Below are 20627 nucleotides of genomic sequence, written 5' to 3'. Positions count from 1 at the left end.
ACATCTTACAGATTTGTAAGTTTACAAAATTGCACACTTGTAATTCAATTTCAGACCTGTGAAATTTCAGATAGAAATGGGAAAGGAAGAAAAGCCTCAAGTCAGTATCTTGTTGTTCTCCATTTTCCCTGCTGTAGTTTCTCTCTGACATACTTAGCCTTGTGCTCCTTCAGGCAGTGATGATAAATGTGCTAGGTACAATGTTTTTAAGCTACTGGTGCAGCTAACACACTATGAGAGCAGCTTTACTCAAGTCAGTGAGTCTTGCATGTGCAGAACTTTTGGCATGCTCACAAATCTGCCTTGAAGAGCATAATCCCGTTTGTCAGGAGTTGTTGTGTATAACTGGCAAGAATTCCTTCCTCTGCTGGAGGAAAGGAGTTCTTTGTGTAATCTCAGTATTGGTAGATTTATAGTCCTTTGCAGAAACTCCTAAACTGTAAGCTAATTTTAATGGTGCTTTCCTAACCGTGGAAGTCAGTGGATGGTGTGACGATTGAACCCTATAACTGAGGGTTTGGAGTATCACCACAAGTACTTGTCCATAGAGAGGTAATTATAGAGGAAAGATACTTTGTGAGCTATTACAGTCAGTTATTGTTGTATGCAATACATAAACATTGCATTTTCCTTTCTCACATAGTGTGTTGGAAAACAACGGGCCTTGCTCTCAACATTATAAATGAATTTTTGTAATTATTTTTGGGTTAGCATACAATGTCTTTTTCCCCCAAACTTGACACAAAATGGTTTACAAGAACAGATTTAATTCTAGTGAGTGATGTGTGGGTGAAAGTCTCTTTGTCGATGATCATACTACTTGAAGGAACCTTGAGGTTAACAGTTCCTTTCCTTCCTGGCACTGGAATGTGGGATAGGCTGGGTTTAGCCCATTCCGAGCAGATGATATTTATCTATTATTTCTTAATTTCTTAATGGAAAAAACATCTATTTCCTTGTGTATTTTATTTTGACAACTAATTCTACCACTGGAAAACTTCCTAATAAGCAAATTAATCTTACTATTTCACTACTGATGAATGCAGAAGTTTGCAATTGATGCATTTTTATTAATGGGTAGTTCTTTCTTCATTACAAATGTGAAGGGCTCTTTTTTCCTTTTTAATGGTACTTGACTCTTTCTAGCTATTCGATACAATTTCAACAATGTATATAGCCTTGACATGTAACTGAAAGGGCAGTTATTGCACTGTTATGGTTTAGTATCTCTCAATTTTTATATCGGCTTACTTTGAATTAGGCTTGTAGAAAGCTTTAATTTGCTAGATGTGTCTGACAGAAAGGACCAGAGTGGTAATGAGGCAGAGAAGATTTAACAGTAAAGTAACTGTCTTTAAAAACTTAAGTCGTTGTTTCTGCCAGTGACTGCCTGGACAGATTCAGGAGGATAGATTGATAACAGTATTCATTAAAAATAGGCTTATGTAGAGAATTATCTGGTCTTACTGTTTGTGTTAGCTACTTAACTTGAAGCTGTTTCTTTCTGTATAAACAAGAAAGCCAGCTGCAATTATTCTTTAAAACTCGATGGGGCTATGAAAAAACGTAACAGACAACAGCACAATTGTGACTGTGTATACAAATTGGCACTAGTGCTGTGTAATTTGAAGGGGATTTCAGTGCTTTTACGTTTGCATATACCTCATCATCCTTTACAAAAACTGAAATTAGTGTCTTTGGGTTTTTAAGCCATGAATCTTGCCTAAAGACCAAGAGCAAAAACCATTAAAAGAGGTCGAATTGGACCTGGCTGCGGAAGACAGACCACAGGCACTAATATATCTATTTGTGTCCTTGTTGTGGTATTTGGCTAACAGGATTAACAAAAGACTAATAATCAAGGATTAATTGTTCAGGGTTTAACAGACGCTCTGTAGAAGCCAAAGAGAAGAAAACCCCCCAAACCCCGGCGAGCCCCTCCCAGGCCAGAGACCCGTTCAGCACCCGCGCCCTGGACAGCTCAGGCGGAGCCTCTTCCCGCCGGGCCGCTCCTGCCGCTCCTGCGGCCCGAGGGGACGCGCCGCCTTCTTTAGCCGGGACAGGAACCAAGGCACCTCGCAAGAGCAGCACACTTCGTGCTGGCCCAAAGCCTTCTGGTTGGGTTACGGAATTGTATTTAAAAGACTAAGAGCTGTGGATAAACTCTCATTTGAAAGCAGCTTTGACAGTCTTGAGAGTAGGCCAGGTAGACTTCCCTTGGAAGGTTTTTTGTAACTCTTTTTAAGTCTGACTCATATGCCTACGGTTGCTGTGAGTTGGTGTTTTGCTTGTTTTTCTTAAAATCTTATTTTGGTTTCAGAAGTTCAATCTTCATCTATTTGTTCACTTTTATCCTAAAAAATAGATTTCTTGTCACAGCTTTCTCAAACATTGGTAAGCTAGCTTCCTTGTTCTTAGTTTCATCTCTGTTGTTTGTTTTTCAGCGGTTTAAGGACTCTCTGGAGCTAGTTCTCATTTCCCGCTAAAAGTTTTGTTAGTCTTGTAGTTTCAACTGGACTTCCCTGCTTAGTTCCTTCCAGTAAGTGGAAATAAAAAAAAAGAAAAAGCAGGTTTTACAGATCCTTTCTGTTATCACGCTGTCTGTTCAGCTTTCTTTGACACTATATGACACCACATTTTTAAATGAGACGATTAAAATATTTGACCTTAAATGTTTAAAATCCTGGAGAAACTTCTGATATATTTTGAATTAGTATTAGAAAGATGCCTTGAGCAGTAGGAGGCTCACTGAAAGATTAACCTTTTGAAATAACATTAATTTCTCTTGACAAGAGGTTAAAATCTAGAAGGTGGTATTCTGAAATATTTACTTTTGAAAAGGGATAGCTTTGCATCCAGTAATGCTGAGATAACAAGATCCATTTTTTGTGTGGAGGAAAAAGAACAAAACATGTAAATATTTAATTTCACTTAATGGCTTTCGAAGCCAAGATGGAAAACACAGTAATACTTTGACTCATGTGTGAAAACAGGGTTTGTAAATACTTACGTGACCTTTTTCCTTTCTTTTTATGACCCTGCTGCAGAGAGCTCTGTGGTTTGAATATTTTTTTTCCCCTATTGTTAAGTGCAGTTTATTTAAGATAGTATGTGCTTTTTTTCCTACTTACTGTTATCTTTTTACAAATGTCTTGTAGGATTTTCCTTAGGGGTGGGAATCCGAAGTAAATATTATTTCCTTTGTATGCTGAAGTCTTTTTGATGTACTACAATACCATTACGATAGCTCTGCAAGAACTTCAGCAGCTTTATTCTGTTTACTACTAAACAAATTAAAAAGGAAGTCACATGCATTTCTTACACTCCCTCCCTACTAGAAGAAATGAAGTGAATTTCAGGAGAAAAAGAAAAGAAACTGGGTTTGCTTTTTCAATTGTTGGAATACATTTCAACTTCTAAATAAAAAATGGAAATACCATCTATAAACAAAATTAGTATTAGAATTTCCTCAATGTCCTGAAAAAACTATATTTCCAAATCAGTTGTCCCTAAATTATGGATAACTTTGCTTTGTTTAGGTTGGACCTCTGTCATTTATCTAGGAACTGTAGCAAGCTGTTGGGTAATTTCTGGGGTTGTGTTCCAATTTCAATTTAATTTTTTTTCCCCCTTGTTTCATTGGAGAGGTGATATGTAACATTGCTTACTTACAAGTTGAAGGTTTTTAATTGAGGTCACATTCTAAGTGTTATTTCTGTGGTATTCTGATTTCTTCAGTTTGGTATAAGAACAGTTTGTTCCCTGAGTAGTTACAGAAACATAAAGAATGAATGAAACGCTATTCATATTTGCTTGGATGGGAGCAGGCAAGGTTAGGGGTGGAACCCACCATTTACATTTACATTTGAATAAATTTTAAACCTACTTTAACAGATTAGCCAGTGCAAGACAAAAGCTATTAGTTTTCTAAGAGTTTTTTTTTCTTGCCTTGCTGTCAATTTCTTTCTGTAAAACTGTCCCTGAGGGAATAGGGATGGATAATAAAAGTTGGCATAACTGGTACTTTAGAAGATGTTCCTGTATCTTTTATAAATTGCTTGTGTACAAGCCGTTTGTCTATTTAAAAAAAAATCAAATAAATCCTTGTAGCTGTCTATCTTAATACATTTGAGATCAGAATTTTTGTCTAAATTGGTTTGAAAGACTCAGATTTGTGTATTCATGTTCTTGCCGGAATATTAATAGATTAGAAGACTGGATTGTCCTTTTAATGCTTTGAATTTATTCCAAAAGGCTTGCTGTTTTATTTTGCTGGATGCTACTACCCTCAGCTTTGTGAGGTACCGGACTAGGTCAAGAGCAACAACAATCCCACTGATGGTTGAGATCGAGTGTCCTGGTTTTAGCTGGGACAGTGTTAGCTTTTCTTTTTAGCAGCTAGAAGAGCTGCGTGTTTTGGTTTTACTCAGAGGCTCGCTCTGAGAAGAATGCTGATAGCAAGTTGATGTTTGTGGTTGGACGTGAGACTCCAAGAACTTTTCAGTGTGCCGGAGTGCAGAAGCACAGCGGGATAAGCGGGGAGCATAGCTGGGACAAGGGGGACATGATTCCCCTTGTGATTTGTGGTGGAACTTAAGATTGAGGGCCAAACTGGCCAATTAGTATTCCATATCATGCAGCGTCATGCCCAGTATAAAAGTGAGGGTCAGCCGGAAAGAAGGGCTTTTGCTCTTTTGCGCTTGCTGCGCTTTTGCTCTATTGCCTTTTTTTTTCTCTCTCTCCCAGTACTCCCACTCTCGGAGTACCATCTCTCTCTCTCTGCCCCTCTCTATTTCGGGGCCTCGCGTTCGTCCGGGATTGCAGCTTCGGGACGAGACGGGCTGCAGATAAGAGGGGGTGGTGAGCATCTACCCTGTGTATTACTTATCTGTATTAAATTGTTCTTATCTCAACCCACGGGTTTCCCGTTTCTCCTTTAATTCTCTCCCTCATTCCTGGGGGTGGGGGAGGGTGAGTGACCGGCTGTGTGTGGGGTTTGGTTGCTGGAGCGGCCTAACCCACGACATCGAGTAACATGCTGAATTGACATAAATGCATCTGAAACATTTGTTTTCTTTTTAAAGAGCTTAAATGATCTCTTTTCTTCTCTTGATGCTGTCACTGTATGGTTTTGGGGTAACAAGATTAGTCTGTCTCAAGATTCAGAGTGACCTGTATGAATTCGTTGCAGGTAGAAACCTGGTGAGTGAGTTGAAGTTTTTGTTTTTTTCTTTCTGGAAGTCATTTTACAGATGTTAAGTGCTGTGAACTCTCTTCCTTAACTAAGAGCTTAATTTTCAATGTTGTTTTGAATGTCTCTGATACGTCGGTAAGACAATTTTTGTTGGTGATAGTGAAGGAGAGCAATTTTCATGTTTACGTTGACTTCTACCCAAAAGCATATACATGTGTGTAAAGTATTTCTATTCTCATATATGTGACATAAGTCTTCCAGTCGTGTCTGTTTTTTGTGGTGTTATTTTTTTTTCCTTTGGTCATATTTAGGCCAGCTTCTGAACAGTTTTGGTACAGTTTTAGTTAAGGACTGTTTTTACACCAAGAGCAGAATGTCCGTCTGTCCTACCGTGTTCTGTGGAAAGCACCAGACAACACGTCAGGCTGAAGTCTGCTGTTCGCAGAACAAATTCAGCATTCATTCATTCATTTTTCAACCTAGAACTGGAGGATCTCCCTGAAAGATTAGACAACTCTTAGTCTTCCGTAGCCAGCCTACTGTCCTGCAGAGATGTCTTCCAAACCAGAAACTGCTGTTGTAGATTATAGGATTAATAGAATGAACGGTACAATGTCTACACAGTTCTGGAAAGCAAAGACAGAAGTTTAGATGTTTAAATGGCATTCTCGCTGCACAGAGTCCAGAATTGTATTGAGTATTGCTGCTTCTCAAGGAAAAAACGATTAAAGTAGGTTTCTCTTGTTGGCACATCTCCCACTTCACTGATTTCTCATTTGATACAACTGCTGTAAAGGACTGGTATAGCAAGACCTCTGTTAGAGAGAGGAAAGGTGTGCTTTTGTGATGACTGACAGGAATGTCAGGCTTCCTTTTGGATCTTTTAGTAGGTGTTCCTGAAAATGGTAGTTAAAGGGAAGTTTTAAAAAAAGTTACTTGATAAAACAACAAATCCTGGAGGCAGAGGCTGTCCTTTACATGCCTGTGGCTTACTTCTCCATAGTCTTTAATACAGATAGTTTGCTATGGAAGAACGGGAACAAGTCTGTGTTTTCACCAGACCTGATGACTTATGCCTGACTTAATCTCGCTAATTTGTTGGTGGCCATACTGTGAAATAAATCTATCACAGTTGCTGTTACTGCACTCGTGTGTACAATGGACTTGCCTTCTGAGGGCTTCTCCTACAACAAAAGGAGTGGATTTAAGCTGATGTTGGTGTGGGAAACAGCTACTTTGTCCTCTCCTAAAATCCAGAAATTCCTAAGAAAGCCTTCTAGAAAATTGGTAACAAGGTTTAAGTGTGAGAGAGTTACCCTTCAAGAGCATCATGGAGATTTTTATTTTGTAAGACATTGAAAGTACATCTTCTGTCTACTGAAACAAGTCTTTTTGAGGGACTAATGCTCGTCTTAAAGAAATGAGGAGAGCTAATCTGAAAAAGAAAAATGTCTATAAATGGTGTTAATTCTTTGCAATTCTTAAAACCTGGTCTGTGAAAAGTAGCAATGCGACAATGCAGTACCCAACTACTTAGCAGTATGAAATCTTTCTTGCTTGGAGAATGGTACTGAAGGTACCTTTTGAGAACTATCGTTTCTTTCACAGAGATTCTGGGATGTTGTGAATTTTTTCGACCTAGAATGAAAGGCTACAACAGGGAAAATAGATATAAATCTGTGCCTCTAATAATTTTGGTATTGGGGTAGTAGTAGTAGTCCTGAGTAATCTTATCTCAGGATCTTAAATGTCTGAAGTGGTGGAAGATTCATAAATTATTTTTTAATGAGTGCCTTACACTTTAAAAAAGTGGGAATTGGAAGATAATTACATCCTAGTTGTTTGAGAAGGGCTAGGTGTTGGGTTATTTGACGAAAGCCAAGTGTATCCTGGGCTGCATCAAAAGGAGCGTGGTCAGCAGGTTGAGGGAGATTATTCTGCCCCTCTACTCTGCTCTCGTGAGACCCCATCTGGAATACTGCATTCAGCTCTGGAGTCCTCAGCATAAGAAGGACATGGAGCTGCTGGAGCGGGTCCAGAGGAGAGCCACGAAGATGATCCGAGGGCTGGAACACCTCTCCTATTAAGACAGGCTGAGAGAGTTGGGGCTGTTCAGCCTGGAAAAGAGAAGGCTCCAGGGTGATCTTATTGCAGCCTTCCTGTACTTAAAGGGGGCCTACAGGAAAGCTGGAGAGGGACTTTTTACAAGGGCGTGTAGTGATAGGACAAGGGGCAATGGCTTTAAACTGAAATAGGGGAGATTTAGATTAGATATAAGGAAAAAATTTTTCACTCAGAGGGTGGTGAGGCAGTGGAACAGGTTGCCAAGAGAAGTTGTAGATGTCCCATCCCTGGAAGTGTTCAAGGCCAGATTGGATGAGGCTTTGGGCAACCTGGTGTAGTGGAGGGTTTCCCTGCCCATGTCAGGGGGGTTGGAACTAGATGATCTTTGAGGTCCCTTCCAACTCTAACCATTCTATGATTCTAACGTACATCATGGCAGGTTTTTTTCTTTAAATAAGTTGTTTGCAGCTGAAGTATGTATGTAGTACACATTTGGGGTGCATCCTTCACTAGCTTGTCTCTTGTTCTAGAAGTCCACTGTTTTTTGGAGTGGGTTTTTTTTTGTTTGTTTGTTTGTTTTGTTTATACCATGGAAGGGTTTACCGAAATGCACCTTACTGATCTTTGCCCTCTAGCTGCTGTTTTGATCCTCTCAGTCTCTGAATTGTTTTATACGCAGCTGGCAGACTGACTAATACAGCAAGGTGCAGCAGGCTGCTCCAGTGTACCACTGGACTGCTCAGAGTCCTGTTGGCTTGGGCTGGTCCCCACCAGCTGACACGCACACTAGGAAAGGGCAGCAAGAGCAAAGGTAGAGCTGCCAAGAGACAGAAAGAAGGTGAAGGGATGAACACGTAAATAAGCTGAGAGGACTGCAGACTCACACTCTAGCATTCTTTATACTGCCCTCAAGAACTGTTCTAAAGAGCTTTTTTTCTTCTTTCAAAACCAGATTTGTTTGTTTGTTTGAGTATTTTATTGTTTATATTTTAACTGCTCAATCACTGGTTTTAGGGATCTGTGGTAAAGCCTTGCTAACTCATTAGGTAAAGCTCTGGTTAAGAAGGCAGTGCTACATGGAAAGGCAGAGCAAATTTATGTCATGATTTACTTTTTCTGTGACCCTTGTCTCAATGTCATTGTGGGCAAATAGGCACTTTTATATAAGGTGACACCTAGAGACTTATGAGAGTTGTTTGACTTTCTGCGTAAGCTAGGGCAAGTTTCTTGCTGCCTTTTTAAAGTACATAATGGAGACATTGCTCCCTTCGTAACCATTGCTTTTTCTTGTCTGTTTTAGAGTGTAAGCTCTTTGGAGGAGGGATTAATACGTATATGTGAACAAACATTTGCAGCACTTGGCACACTATGATCCTGATCTTATAAGGGCATTCCTGAAATAGGAATACTAACTATTATTGTTCTTCAGTCAGTTGTTTAAAAAAACCCCAAAACAACAAAACCCACAAAAACCAAAAAAAACCCCAACACCTCTTTCTTATTAAAATATAATTTATTAGCATGTTGCAGTTTCATGCTATCTCAGTATTCAAACAAACTCAAGATAGTGTCTCCTTTTTTTGGTGTATAATGCTTATATGTATCAAATGACAGATCATGATTTTGTTTGAGCAGTGAAGAACAAAAAATACTTAGAGTTGCAGTTTCTCTTCCTTTCAGTAGCATGTTATGGATGAGTAAAGCAATGAAAGCATATACTACTTTACTTATAAGCTATAATTGGATAAGTAAAAGCATTTAAGTTACCATGTCACTTTTCAAACTGCTGAAAATTTGAAATATCATTTAAACTAATTTGTTCTAACTACACATCCATGTTAAAACTTATTTAGTCTATGCTCTGTGTGTATGTATGCATGTATATGTGTGTCTTATTAGCATGATCTGGTTACTGTAAACAAGATGTTTCTCTTCTAAGCGTAGATAGTAATAGATAACTAATCAGATTTCTCAACAATTTGGCTGATAGACCAATGCAGCAGTTGTAAACAGTGAAAAATAAAAAATACTCGGTAGCATCCTACAAAGGTCATTTAAAATGTGAGTGATGCACGAAATATTTCTTAACAATTTGTTCCAACAGCGACATCTCAACTGTGAAAAAGCAAGAATTACACTGCTTACTTAGTTGCTGTGGTAGGACTGGTGTGGCATGTCATTTGAGAGTTTGGTTGGTTTGTTGATTTATGGATATTCTGTAAGATTTTTGCAGAATATGGTGTGGATGCTAAGTACTGTCTTAATAGAGATAAAATCCTGTATATGTAGATGAATCTGTCAGGATTTATATGTTTGAAGCATGTAAGTCAATAGCTTTATTTTCTCCAGCTTTTACTGACAATAGTTAAGAAAACGTGGTTGGGGGTTATTTCTTTATGGTTTCAGTTCTATCTTTTTCTGAAACAATTATGCATCTTCTTTACTATTCCTTTCATAGGCAGTTTGTATGCTTTCTTCACTCTAGTACATCCCCAAATGTTATTAAAAGGTTCTGTCTTAGAAATAAGAACTTTTGCAAAACTAGGCCTTATAATACATAAATGCATATCATTCAAACTCCAGAAGCTGCTTTCACATTTTACCGAAATTTGGACATAATTCATGTTAAACACTTAAATTCTATTAATACTGAAGTATTTAATGATCTAATTCCAGTGTACACCTGTCTGAAATTCTGTATTTCGTAATCCTTGGTCTTCTCTCTATTTTATAAGATTCTCTTTAATTATTAAATTATTAAGTTTGGCTTCTCATGAACCTACTTCCTAGTTTCTGCAATATTCCATACACTAAGGTAAATATTTTCCCTGTTGGAAGAGTGGAGGGGTAAATGCAGAGTGAACTTCTCTGAGTTGAATTTTCCATTTAAAACCAAAAAGCTGCTTTATGATAAGCAGAGATGTCAGTACTTTTTAAAAGTTATTCCTTAAACAAAATTCCTTTGTGCTGAGGATGAACAATATTTTTCAGCCTGGACTTTTCTGCTAAGCTCAGTCCTTGTTCATAATTCGTACTTTCACTCTGGGAAAAAACAAACACACACAAACCAAAGCCAAATAAATAAACAAACAAAAGACCATACTTTCTGTGCTCTCACCAGTTTCAAGTGAACGAAGATAAATTGGTCCATAGGTTAGAAGTTTCCCTGCAGAATTAAGCAATTGGTGCTCTCTGTGGAGGACTGCTGTTTTGAGACCTAAAGAGGGAAAATACAGAGTATAATAATTCAGGAAAGACTGCTGTTGTGCTTAGGCAGTTAAAGTTGTTGTATGTGTGATGAAAAACTGAGATGAAAACACAAGAAAACAAGTATGTTTTGAAACATTTGTCCTTGACTTTCTTGAAACTGTAGTTTTAATAGGAATAATTTTTCTGTTATACTGAATGATAAATGTAATTATAACTGCTTTTGAGGTATAATTGAATGTTGGTGTCAAAAAATGAAACATTATGTTTAGAATTAATATTTAAACTCCTGAGAACATTTTGCATAATAGTTTAACTTTTTATTTGCATATATTCTTCCCAGTTGTAATCTTTAATATTTTGTACTCTTGACTTTTTTTGTCATTGATTGGTTTTCCCCTTTTTTCTTTGTCACTGCTACCTCTGTTTCTACAGGAACAAGTAGGTTATTGGTAAGTATTTCGACTAAATCAGACTTTACAAAGTTTTGCCTTAGTGAGGACTTCTTTTTTTACCCTCACTTACTTTGGTAAAAACTTTGTAGACAACAGGCCAATTGTCTGTAAATGCTGTGCTTTCTCAGGTCTCCATTATCGCCTTGTTTGTGTAGTGAGAGTAATAGTTTTCAGATTTTCCGAGAGACTTTGTCTTCTGCATGCTTTCAAGCAGCATCATTATCTGTGCTGTCTTCTAAGATGCTGCCTTCTCCTGAGGCTTGCTCCTTTGTTCCTGTCTGCTGCATTTTGAGTGCAGTGTTTACTTTGTCTCTCTCATTTCTTTTTTTTGTAAGACCTTGTATATGTTTTGGCCAGTTTGCTCAGAAGACTTCTCTGCGTCCAACAAGACGCTGTTTCACGTGTTCAGTTTAGTCATCTTTGTCATCCATGATTCAGCCATTTTCACATCATACCTCTTTCCTTTTAGCTATCATTAAGTATATTCTCAGCATGGTATAGCCACCCTCCTCCTCTCTTATTATCATGCTTCATGTAATTTTAATCAGAGTTGTTGCATTGTACAGTACAAGATTTCAAGATATTTGCATCTGTGCATTTTCAAAAAGTAGCACTTCATTCTTTCTTCTAATCTTGGAGCAGCTGTTCCTATGCTTCCTTTTAGATGATGTGATTTCTAATGGAAGATTTTCTTTAGTATATTTTCGAAAGTAGTGACTTTGTTGACAGTGTGAAGAAGGGGAGGGAAGTGTAGACAAACTGGTTCCCTGTACTTAAAAATTTGTAGTTGTCTTGACAAATTACTCGGTTACTCCCAAAGAGCCTATTTCTGGCAGCAGAGCACTGTTATTCTGTCTGTCTTCCTTAACTTTCAATGTGAAATGATGAGTGGAAAGACCTTTTTCAGGTGTTTGAGGAAAATAATGCTCCAGGCAATGAGAGAAAATTTGGAGCAAAAAAATTATGGAAGAAAGAAAAAAAAAAAATTTATAGGTTCAGGAGAGACTAGGAATGAGGGAGAAGAATTCTTCCTCCTTGAACTCACCTTGATAGGTGAGTTAAGAAAAAAAGCAATGGGAATACGTATTATCTCTAAAGTAAGAGTCTCAAGGCATGTCATTTGCGTAAAGTTTTCAGACCTCCAAGCTGACTTGCAGTAAATTGTTTGTCATCATCTGGTAATGCAAGAACTAAGCTTGTTTAACAGGTTAATCTTGCCTGCTGTGTGTAAGTTAGATACAATTGTGCCCCAAACCGTTGACCATGCTTTCTGACTACTGGCTTTCTGAATAAAGTAGTTGATTTGGCTCCAAAATGCGTCCAACTTGGCTTAACTGCATATTCAGACAACTTCCCGCTCCCTTGGGAAAGATGCTATGGAAATTAATGGTATTCTTCTGGGAGAAGTCTTGTTGATAAGTGGAGTTTTTTGGTTGCTAGTTGAAAATCAGCTTCTCAGACATAGTAAGCTAAAGTCTAAAATCATCTGGATTGAGGGTGTGGGTGGAGCCTTTTTTACATGAAAACTGAGGCTTGCTCTTAACTCTCAATCTACCAAATGCAACTCCCAGCGTAAACTTATGTTCACACTTGTCTGTCTTCAGCTGCTTCTCTTCCATTGAGAAACCTGTGTAATGGATCTGTGCTGGGGGGGTGACATATCTGAAATGCAGTTAATAAGGTAGCAAGTTAAAGAGTGAATTAATAGGTTTCAAGTAATTTTATTAACTGTTCTTGTTTATGTGCTTGTCAATTTGAAAGTGCAAAGACTCTAGGAGTTTGGATGAAGGAGACTTGAGCAGTCTCTCATCTGCCTTGACTACAGATCTCTGTGGGTGATGGGATGGGGACGTAACACCCACTCACAAACACAGGTGGAGCTAACAAGATATTTCCTCCTCCTTTTGTTGGGTGCTTACATTGATCTAAAATGTCACTCTTAAAAAGCTGTTCCTCTAATAACAACTGTTCTTATTTTTCTATTAAGAGGTGAAATCAGTCTTTCCACAGGTCTTTCCTACCTGTAATTTCATCTTCTGGTTTGCAAGATATTTTATCATGAGACTTTTTTCTCTCTTTTAATGGTTTCATTTATTGTTCTTCAGTTTCTAAAAATATGCAGCTGTCAGTTGTAATCACCATCACATGTTACTTTCATATTGGTATTAGACACCTGAAGTTGTGCAGTTGATAACAGCTTTATTTATGAATAGGAAAATATGTCTTGTTCAATTTCTTTTCTTCATTCTGTCCTGTGTTAATTTGCAGTGATTGCTACTGAAGATCTCACTTTCCCAATTACCACGATGAAGGGAACTAAAGAAGTTATGTAGTAAGATTCTGTCTTTCCTAAGATTTTGCTTAGGAGATGAAGTATTATCCAAACATATCTTCTCTAATTATTCTGTGGACTCCTTAACTGAAATAAGTTTCAGGTTCGTTTTTATTCACCGTCTGATATATCTCCCCTTTCCCACTGAGTGCTGTGGGAGCTTTAAATTGGCAAATACAAGAGAAAAATCCCTTGTTTCCCTCAAGGAATTTCTGAGTGTGTTTACTTCAGTTTTATGGCACAAAAGTTGGGGAGAAAACCCCTCTAGATTATGACCACAAAATCATTAAGTGCTGAGAAGAAGAAATTATTTGTGCTTACTCTGGTTCAGTTTTCTAGAAAAGACAAGAGTTTGGAACATTTATATTGTGTTCCTTATTTCTGTTTGATTTCCTATTCTCTCCCAAATTGAGGGGACTATTTCTTTCTTTCTTTTCATCTCCAGAAGTCTTTACAGATGATGCTGTGTTCTCCCGGCTTAGGCCGTTGACAGCATAAGGAAGGACTGAAACTAGAGAACTAGATGTATCTTTTCACTGAGACACTTTCTCCCTTTATAAAAAACTTCTGTACATAGAATGGCAAACTTTCTCTGAGCAGCCACTTGTATTGGGAGCTACAGCAGCTAGAAATTCTCCTGTAGAGGGTTCCCTGCCAATTGGTAGTGCTCTTTTTTCTTTCACCTTCTTAGACTCTTTTAAAATGTCAGGTCTCTGTTCTTGAATTTAGTGTGAAATAATCTTCATATTCTCTTTGATGGTACGGGTAGAGTTGCCAGGTAAGATGTTAGCTGTGTTAAAGCAATACGCTTTCATGTATAAAGCTTCATGGTTTTGAGCTTAAGGAATTAGTCATTCTGTCTTTCCATTTCAGCTGTCTGAGGAGAAGAGAAGGGAGAATTCTGCAGCCACGTAACTCTGATAGACCATGTAGTCTTTACTGGAGCTTTTTTATTTCCTTCTTTAAGTTTTACAAATTAATTTACAGAAGAAGGGAGTAACAGAAGTTTGCCTTGACCAGGACTGTTGTTACTTCACCGAGAATCTGAATTATTTCCATCTATTTTCTGCTATACTTACAATCACACTTCATAGTTCTCTACACAGTTAAAAGAAGTGGAAGAAGCAGAGGCATTATGCTTTGACTTTAATAAAGTGTTTATGCTGTTTTGCTTTATATCTTCATGAGCAAACTTAAAGAATATGGTCTCAGTGAAAAAGTAGATGGATGCTGAAATAGTCAGAAAATAAATCCTGTAGCTGCTCTAGGAGAGCAATTCAAATCAAGTACCACAGTGGTCTACTTTGGGTCCATTTTCAAACATCTTTTTTTGGAGGATGAGCACTTTAAAAAAAGGACATATAATGCCAAAAAACTTGTAAGATCTGAAAGCACTATAAAAGGCAAAATTGGAGTTCATAACTGTTTTTAACATGTTAAAAAAGTGTTCATAATTGATTAAAAGAGACAAATGACAATTACTAAATGTGAGGAGAAATAAAACAGACTACTAAAAAATGGGACCTGGCTAGTAACAGTTCTGCTGAAGATTTCAGGATTGTTAATGGGTCATGAGGGGAATGAGCCAATAATCTGTTGGTTTGTTTAAAATGTCCATGTATATGTCTATACACGCACATGTAAAGGAGGTATCTCTCTGTATAGGTAGATCTGTATATTCAACACTTAGTGTAACAGAACAATGCGATAGGTAACTATTAACTTCTGCTTAGGACTTGAGAAGTCTTAGCCTGAAAGCTCTGCCCAGTTCTTGGCAATGCAACATGTTAAGATTGGAGAGAGTCCAGAGGACAGCAATAGGAATAAAAGGTTTAGGCATCAGGGCCTGTGAGGAAAGATTAGAGTAACTTGTCTTTTTTTTTCAGGCTAGGGGAAAAAAGATGGAAGGGCGCACATATTCCAGTATGAACTTGTTTTTTATATGGAGGACAGTTACTGACTGTTTTCCATGTCTGCTGAACACATAAGTAATCAACCTTTTTTGTAAGTGAAGGCTACCAGATTAGAGATAAAGGAACATTTTTCTAACTCCATTGGAACAGCTGATCAGCATTGTAGGCTGTCCAGGATGTCTGTGAAATCTTTCCCTAGTTGATTTTTTAAGGGCAGATTAAATCCTCTAAGTACGTTTAACCCAGTTTCCCAGTATGGGATAGACTTGATGACCTCTTCAGATCCTTTCTAACATGTTTCTCTGAGTATGTGAGGTCTTTTCTGTTTATTGGGGGGAGGGGATTATTTGTGTTGTTTTGTTTTATCATCATTATGCAGACTTTAATTGTGTGACAGTAATCTTGGATACCACCCTCATACCATCATATTTACAGGATGCTGTACTTCCAGATTGTCCATTCTTATTTTTCCAAGTACCGAAGAAGTACAAGTGCAAGTAGGTAACTAACATTTGTCAGGCTTCTTATTGTCAAATACATTTTAGAAAAGTGCGTGTATGCAAGGATTTCTCTTTTCTGACAACTTCTTTAAATGTAAACCAAGATGGATTTATCCATCTTGTTTGAAAACACAAGGATACAAAAACTTTAAATACTACTATGTTGCATACTTATTTTAAAAGAACAGCTGGTCTCTTTATACTTTGTATTTGGTTTTGGCAGTGTTCCAGTTGAGATGTTTTCTGCTGAAAGGTTACTCTGATCACGCTGATGCAGTGTTCTGCGTTGGTGCAGGTTTTATTCATGGTTATTTTTTGCTACAACTGTTTAATATTGACCAAAAGGATCATCCTTTCTTCTGTGCAAGTCTAATACCACTTTAACATGTTTCCTTTAGGTGCAATTCTATGACACTCTGCAATGTATTGTCTGGAAGCTCTTGGCTCTTTTTTTTCCCCCACCACAAAGTAGGTATTCCAGAATGAGTGCCAAAATGGTTTTGCAAAAATTACAGAGGTCCAGGAGTTTGTTATTGGTTGGATGTTTTTTGTTTGCTTTGCTATGCACTGAACTGCAAGTTAAACAGTCTGATGTTTGCAAAGCAAGGCAAACACAGTAAGATATCAATAAGTTGAAATTGGTATGGATAGAGTGAATGGCCACCCATGGACCTGTCCCTGTGGATAGTTTCCAAGCCTGCCAGAGATTAAAATTATGAGTTTGGTAGATGGATGTGAAAGAAGATGGGATTTCTTGGCAAATAGAGGTTCATTTGCAAAAGATGGCAGAGTGTGAAGAAAATGATGCATTCAAGAGAGAGTAAGAGTGAGAATTCACCTCTGAGTATTTAAGTCCTGCTACTTAGGCAGGTTTAGTTACTTCAAACTTTCTGTGCCTTGGGATTTTTTAGTAGCTGTACTGCAACTTTCTATTTGGTCTCTCTTTTCTTGTAATTGTACTTCTTTCCAGGATTATGGGGTTTTTGAAGTAATGTGTTACTTTCAGTATTGTAGTCAGGGTTCTGAAACTAGATGATGGCAGCTTGTAAGAATTTTCTTCCTACCCCTTACACATGCAGCTGTAAAAGTCAGCCAGAGGCGTGTGCTTGCTCAGTTTTGATGCTCAGTTCTTTCCTGCTGTGTAGAAAGAGAATGGAAGAGGTGGTTCTTTGCTGGACTTAGGTTGTATCACAGGCAATGTCCTCTATACTACAGGAGAAGGAAGAACAGCTTTGCAGTGATATGCTGACAAACAGTGACAACCCTAATACAAAGGTTCCTCATCTTGGATGAGGATAAGTGATGCTGTGAAACCAACACCTTCATAAGAGCTTGATTTTTACCTAGAACTATATGTTATAGAATCATAGAATTGTTTGGGTTGGAAGGGACTTTTAAAAGTCATCTAGTCCAAGCCCCCTGCAATGAACAGGGACATCTTCAACTACATCAAGATGCTCAGAGCCCCATCCAGCCTGACCTTGAATGTTGCCAGGGTTGGTGCATCCACAACTTCTCTGGGCAACCTGTTCCAGTGTTCCACCACCCTCATTGTTCTCTTGCACTCTCCTTGTAAAGACAGTAAGAAAGTAGTTAATTAATTGAGTTTCATAGTTTTTAGAGGACTCTTCACTTGAGGCCACCTCATCTCATGACTACTTCCACTTTGTTATCCAAAAGTCTGTGAATGTATTGTTTATCTGCAAAACTGAGTAAAACAAGTCATGTGGAGATCAAGTTATTTTTGACCTGTTGCTGATTGTTAAAGTCACGCAAAACTTTTAAAGAGTTATCGGAGTTGTTCCTTGAGACTGGTGGTAAAAACAAACATAGGCTATAAATGTTGTTAGCCTGCTGGGCAGTGGTACAATAGAGTCTTTGTTCTTATGGAGTACTTAATTGTAAACTGGGTCATGAAACTATTGCCTTCTGCTTTGAGGAAAGGTGGGAAAATACCAGCTTTTTTTAAAGGACCTTTAGCTGTCTTATGGACAGTGTTGATTGTTCACTTATTTATATTTTTCAAATACAGTTAAAAATAAAATCAGTGTTGTGTCTACAGTCAAAATAATTTGTTCTTTGGGGTTACTAAAGGAGTTGGAAATGGTAATTTCTTTTACACAAAACATACACTGTGCACTCTTGGGGAAGATGGATAAATCCAACAGCTGCTTATTGCAGCAGAACATTGTGAAGGACTGAGAAGTCAAATTTCACTTGTGTTTGGAAAATGTTTCAGCAGGGGTTGCGAGCTCACAGCACTTTCTCGTCTGTAATAGTCTCTGGCATGCAGCTGCTGCTGGTTACTGGAAAAACATCTTTTCCACAAAAATACCTTTAACACTGGCTGCTAATTTGGTCCATAAGGCTTAGTTAAGCTTAATGTCCTCTACTGTTTGGATTCTTTATGGAGTAGAATCATAGAATGGCTAGGGTTGGAAGGGACCTAAGAGGTGAGAAGGTCCCTTCCAATCCAAACCATTCTATGACCTTAAAGGTCATCTCCCTTGCTATGGGCAGAGACATCTTCCACTAGACCACGTTGCTCAAAGCCTCATCCAACCTGGCCTTGAACACTTCCAGGGATGGGGCATTCACAGTTTCCCTGGGCATCCTGTTCCAGTGCCTCACCACCCTCATTGTAAAAAAATTTCTTCCTTATATCTAATCAAAATCTACCCTCTTTCAGTTTTCATTCATTGCCCCTTGTCCTGTCTCTACATCCCCTTGTAAAAAGTCTCTCTCCAGCTTTCTTGTAGGCCCTCTTTAGGTACTGGAAGGCTGCTAGAAGGTCTTCCCGGAGCTTTCTCTTCTCCAGGCTGAACAATTCCAAGTCTCTCAGCCTGTCTTCATGGGAGAGGTGCTTCAGCCCTCTAATCATTTTTGTGGCCCTCCTCTGCACCTGCTCCAACAGGTCCATGTCTTTCCTGTGCTGAAGACCCCAGAGCTGAATGCAGTACTCCCAGTGGGTTCTCACAAGAGCAGCGTAGAGGGGCAGAATCACCTCCCTCGACCTGCTGGCCACGCTTCTTTTGATGCAGCCCAGGATACAGTTGACTTTCTGGGCTGCAAGCACACATTGCTGGCTCATGTTGAGCTTCTCATCAAACAACACCCTCAAGTCTTTCTCCTCTGGGCTGCTTTTGACCCATTCTTTGTCCTGACCCATGGTGCAGGACCTTTAGTGCACTGTCCTGAGTAGAGCTATAGCAGTCAGATATCCCAGACCTGCTGTGTCAGGAAGATATTTGCAGTTGCTTAACTGTTACCTCCAGATACCCCTTGACACTGAACAAGCCACAAGACACTATGTTGTTAAAATGTGGACTTGCTATACTGCTGCAATGTGGTCTGTTTACTAGGTTTAGGGGCAGGCATATGGTAGTATATCCACATTCAGCTGAATACTCTAGGTAGATAACCAGAAGGATTTTTTACAGCTGTATATCCTTAAGCACGTTTTTAAGTAAAAACATTATTATTATTATTTATTATTATCATCATCATCATCATCATCATCATCAACTCTCCCTACTGTTTTATTTGGATTTAAATATTCCCTCCAAGCATTCCTGGGATATGTACCTTCTTAATAACACTGTTAACTTTAGCAGTGGTTCTAAAGACCTGTTGATGGTTTTCTCTGCCCCCTGTCACTCCCAATTAGATATACTGGTGACCCTAGGGAATAAGCTAGAAGGGTTCTGTCCAGAAAGCCAAGGGAACCTGTTAATGACTGTCCCACTGCTTAACTAGCCATGAACGTAATTGTTAACTTGCTGTAATGCAAACACTCCCTTCTGGCACAGCAGCACTCAGTCTGCAATGTATAAGGAAGTTACGTGCTTTTTCACATCAAAATATGTGGTCCATTATGCCTTATAGAAGCATGTAAATGAGAATAATGCATGGGTCTTAGTGGATTTTGACTAGACTTAAGAGTAATCAGCTGCATTAGGCTGATAAAGGTTGAGAGAAAATCTACCCCAGGTCAGTTTTTTAAGAAAAACGTAACAAAACAGTTATGGGTGGTTTTGGGTGTTTGGAGGACTAAGATACTAATTTCGGTTTTAGTCATGTTGAAATGCAGCCTGGGGGAAGGAGGCTACACAGTGGCGGAGGGTCACTGACAAAGCTTTCTACAAGTAAATTAATCCTTCCAACCTGTTTTTAATGAAAGATTTGTTTGCCTGTTGTGTGCTTATTAACCTGTGGTTGTAACTGTTGTTTGTAAAGATGTGGGTTGGGGCAAGAGGACTAAAAATAAGGAGAGAAGAGCAATATTTCAACTGAAGTATGAGTTTGACACAAGAAGAAATAGATATGAACTGCTTATGACTAAAATGGGAAGAATCAGAACTGTACTTAATCTCAGGAAGTGGTTTCCAGTACATGTTCAGCTGCTGCTCAGAGTTCCTCATGGGTGTTAACCACTTGTCTGCTTTGACCTGTTCCTGTTAGCTGCACAAAAGAAATAAAAATAATTGTCTTGATAAATGAAGTATGTTACTTCCATCAAGTGCTAATGATTCAGGTTACTTGCTTGATCTACGTCTGGATAATAATTAACAGTAAAGATCAAAATTCTCAGGCATCAGTAACTTCAAAGTGCAGCATCAAGTCACTTGTCATCCTTGACTGGCTCAAGTTCATTGTGGACTCCCAAGGTTAGAAGTACAAAAGCAAGGGGCAAGAAACTAAAACATGTGGGAGCAGGCCCAGATATGGATGTTGGTGGAAGGTGCAGTGGCCTTTAGAGCATGCCTGCATCATTACTTTTCAACATTGTCAAGGAAAAAGTTGCTCGTTTGCACTGAGCATGGATTTATATGTGTTTGCAGTATGTTGTCCTGTAGGTGTACTCCTGAACAGCTGGTATGCATCAAGTTCCCTGTTGGTGGCTTTTTGTCTCTCACTTGTGTGTTAATTATTTAGCAGATCAAAATCAGTCAGACTTTCTCA

At 38.5% G+C, this 20627-nt stretch overlaps 1 protein-coding gene across 1 annotated transcript in view; it reads left to right on the top strand.

The window, feature by feature from the left end:
- Window positions 1–20627, top strand: part of ZNRF2 (zinc and ring finger 2) — a 57073-nt gene that overhangs the window by 12983 nt on the left and 23463 nt on the right. The gene's annotated exons all lie outside the window — the stretch shown is intronic.

The sequence above is a fragment of the Tauraco erythrolophus genome, chromosome 7, assembly GCF_009769465.1.
Source record: "Tauraco erythrolophus isolate bTauEry1 chromosome 7, bTauEry1.pri, whole genome shotgun sequence".
NCBI lineage: Eukaryota > Metazoa > Chordata > Aves > Musophagiformes > Musophagidae > Tauraco > Tauraco erythrolophus.
This window is presented reverse-complemented; position numbering and strand designations above follow the sequence as displayed.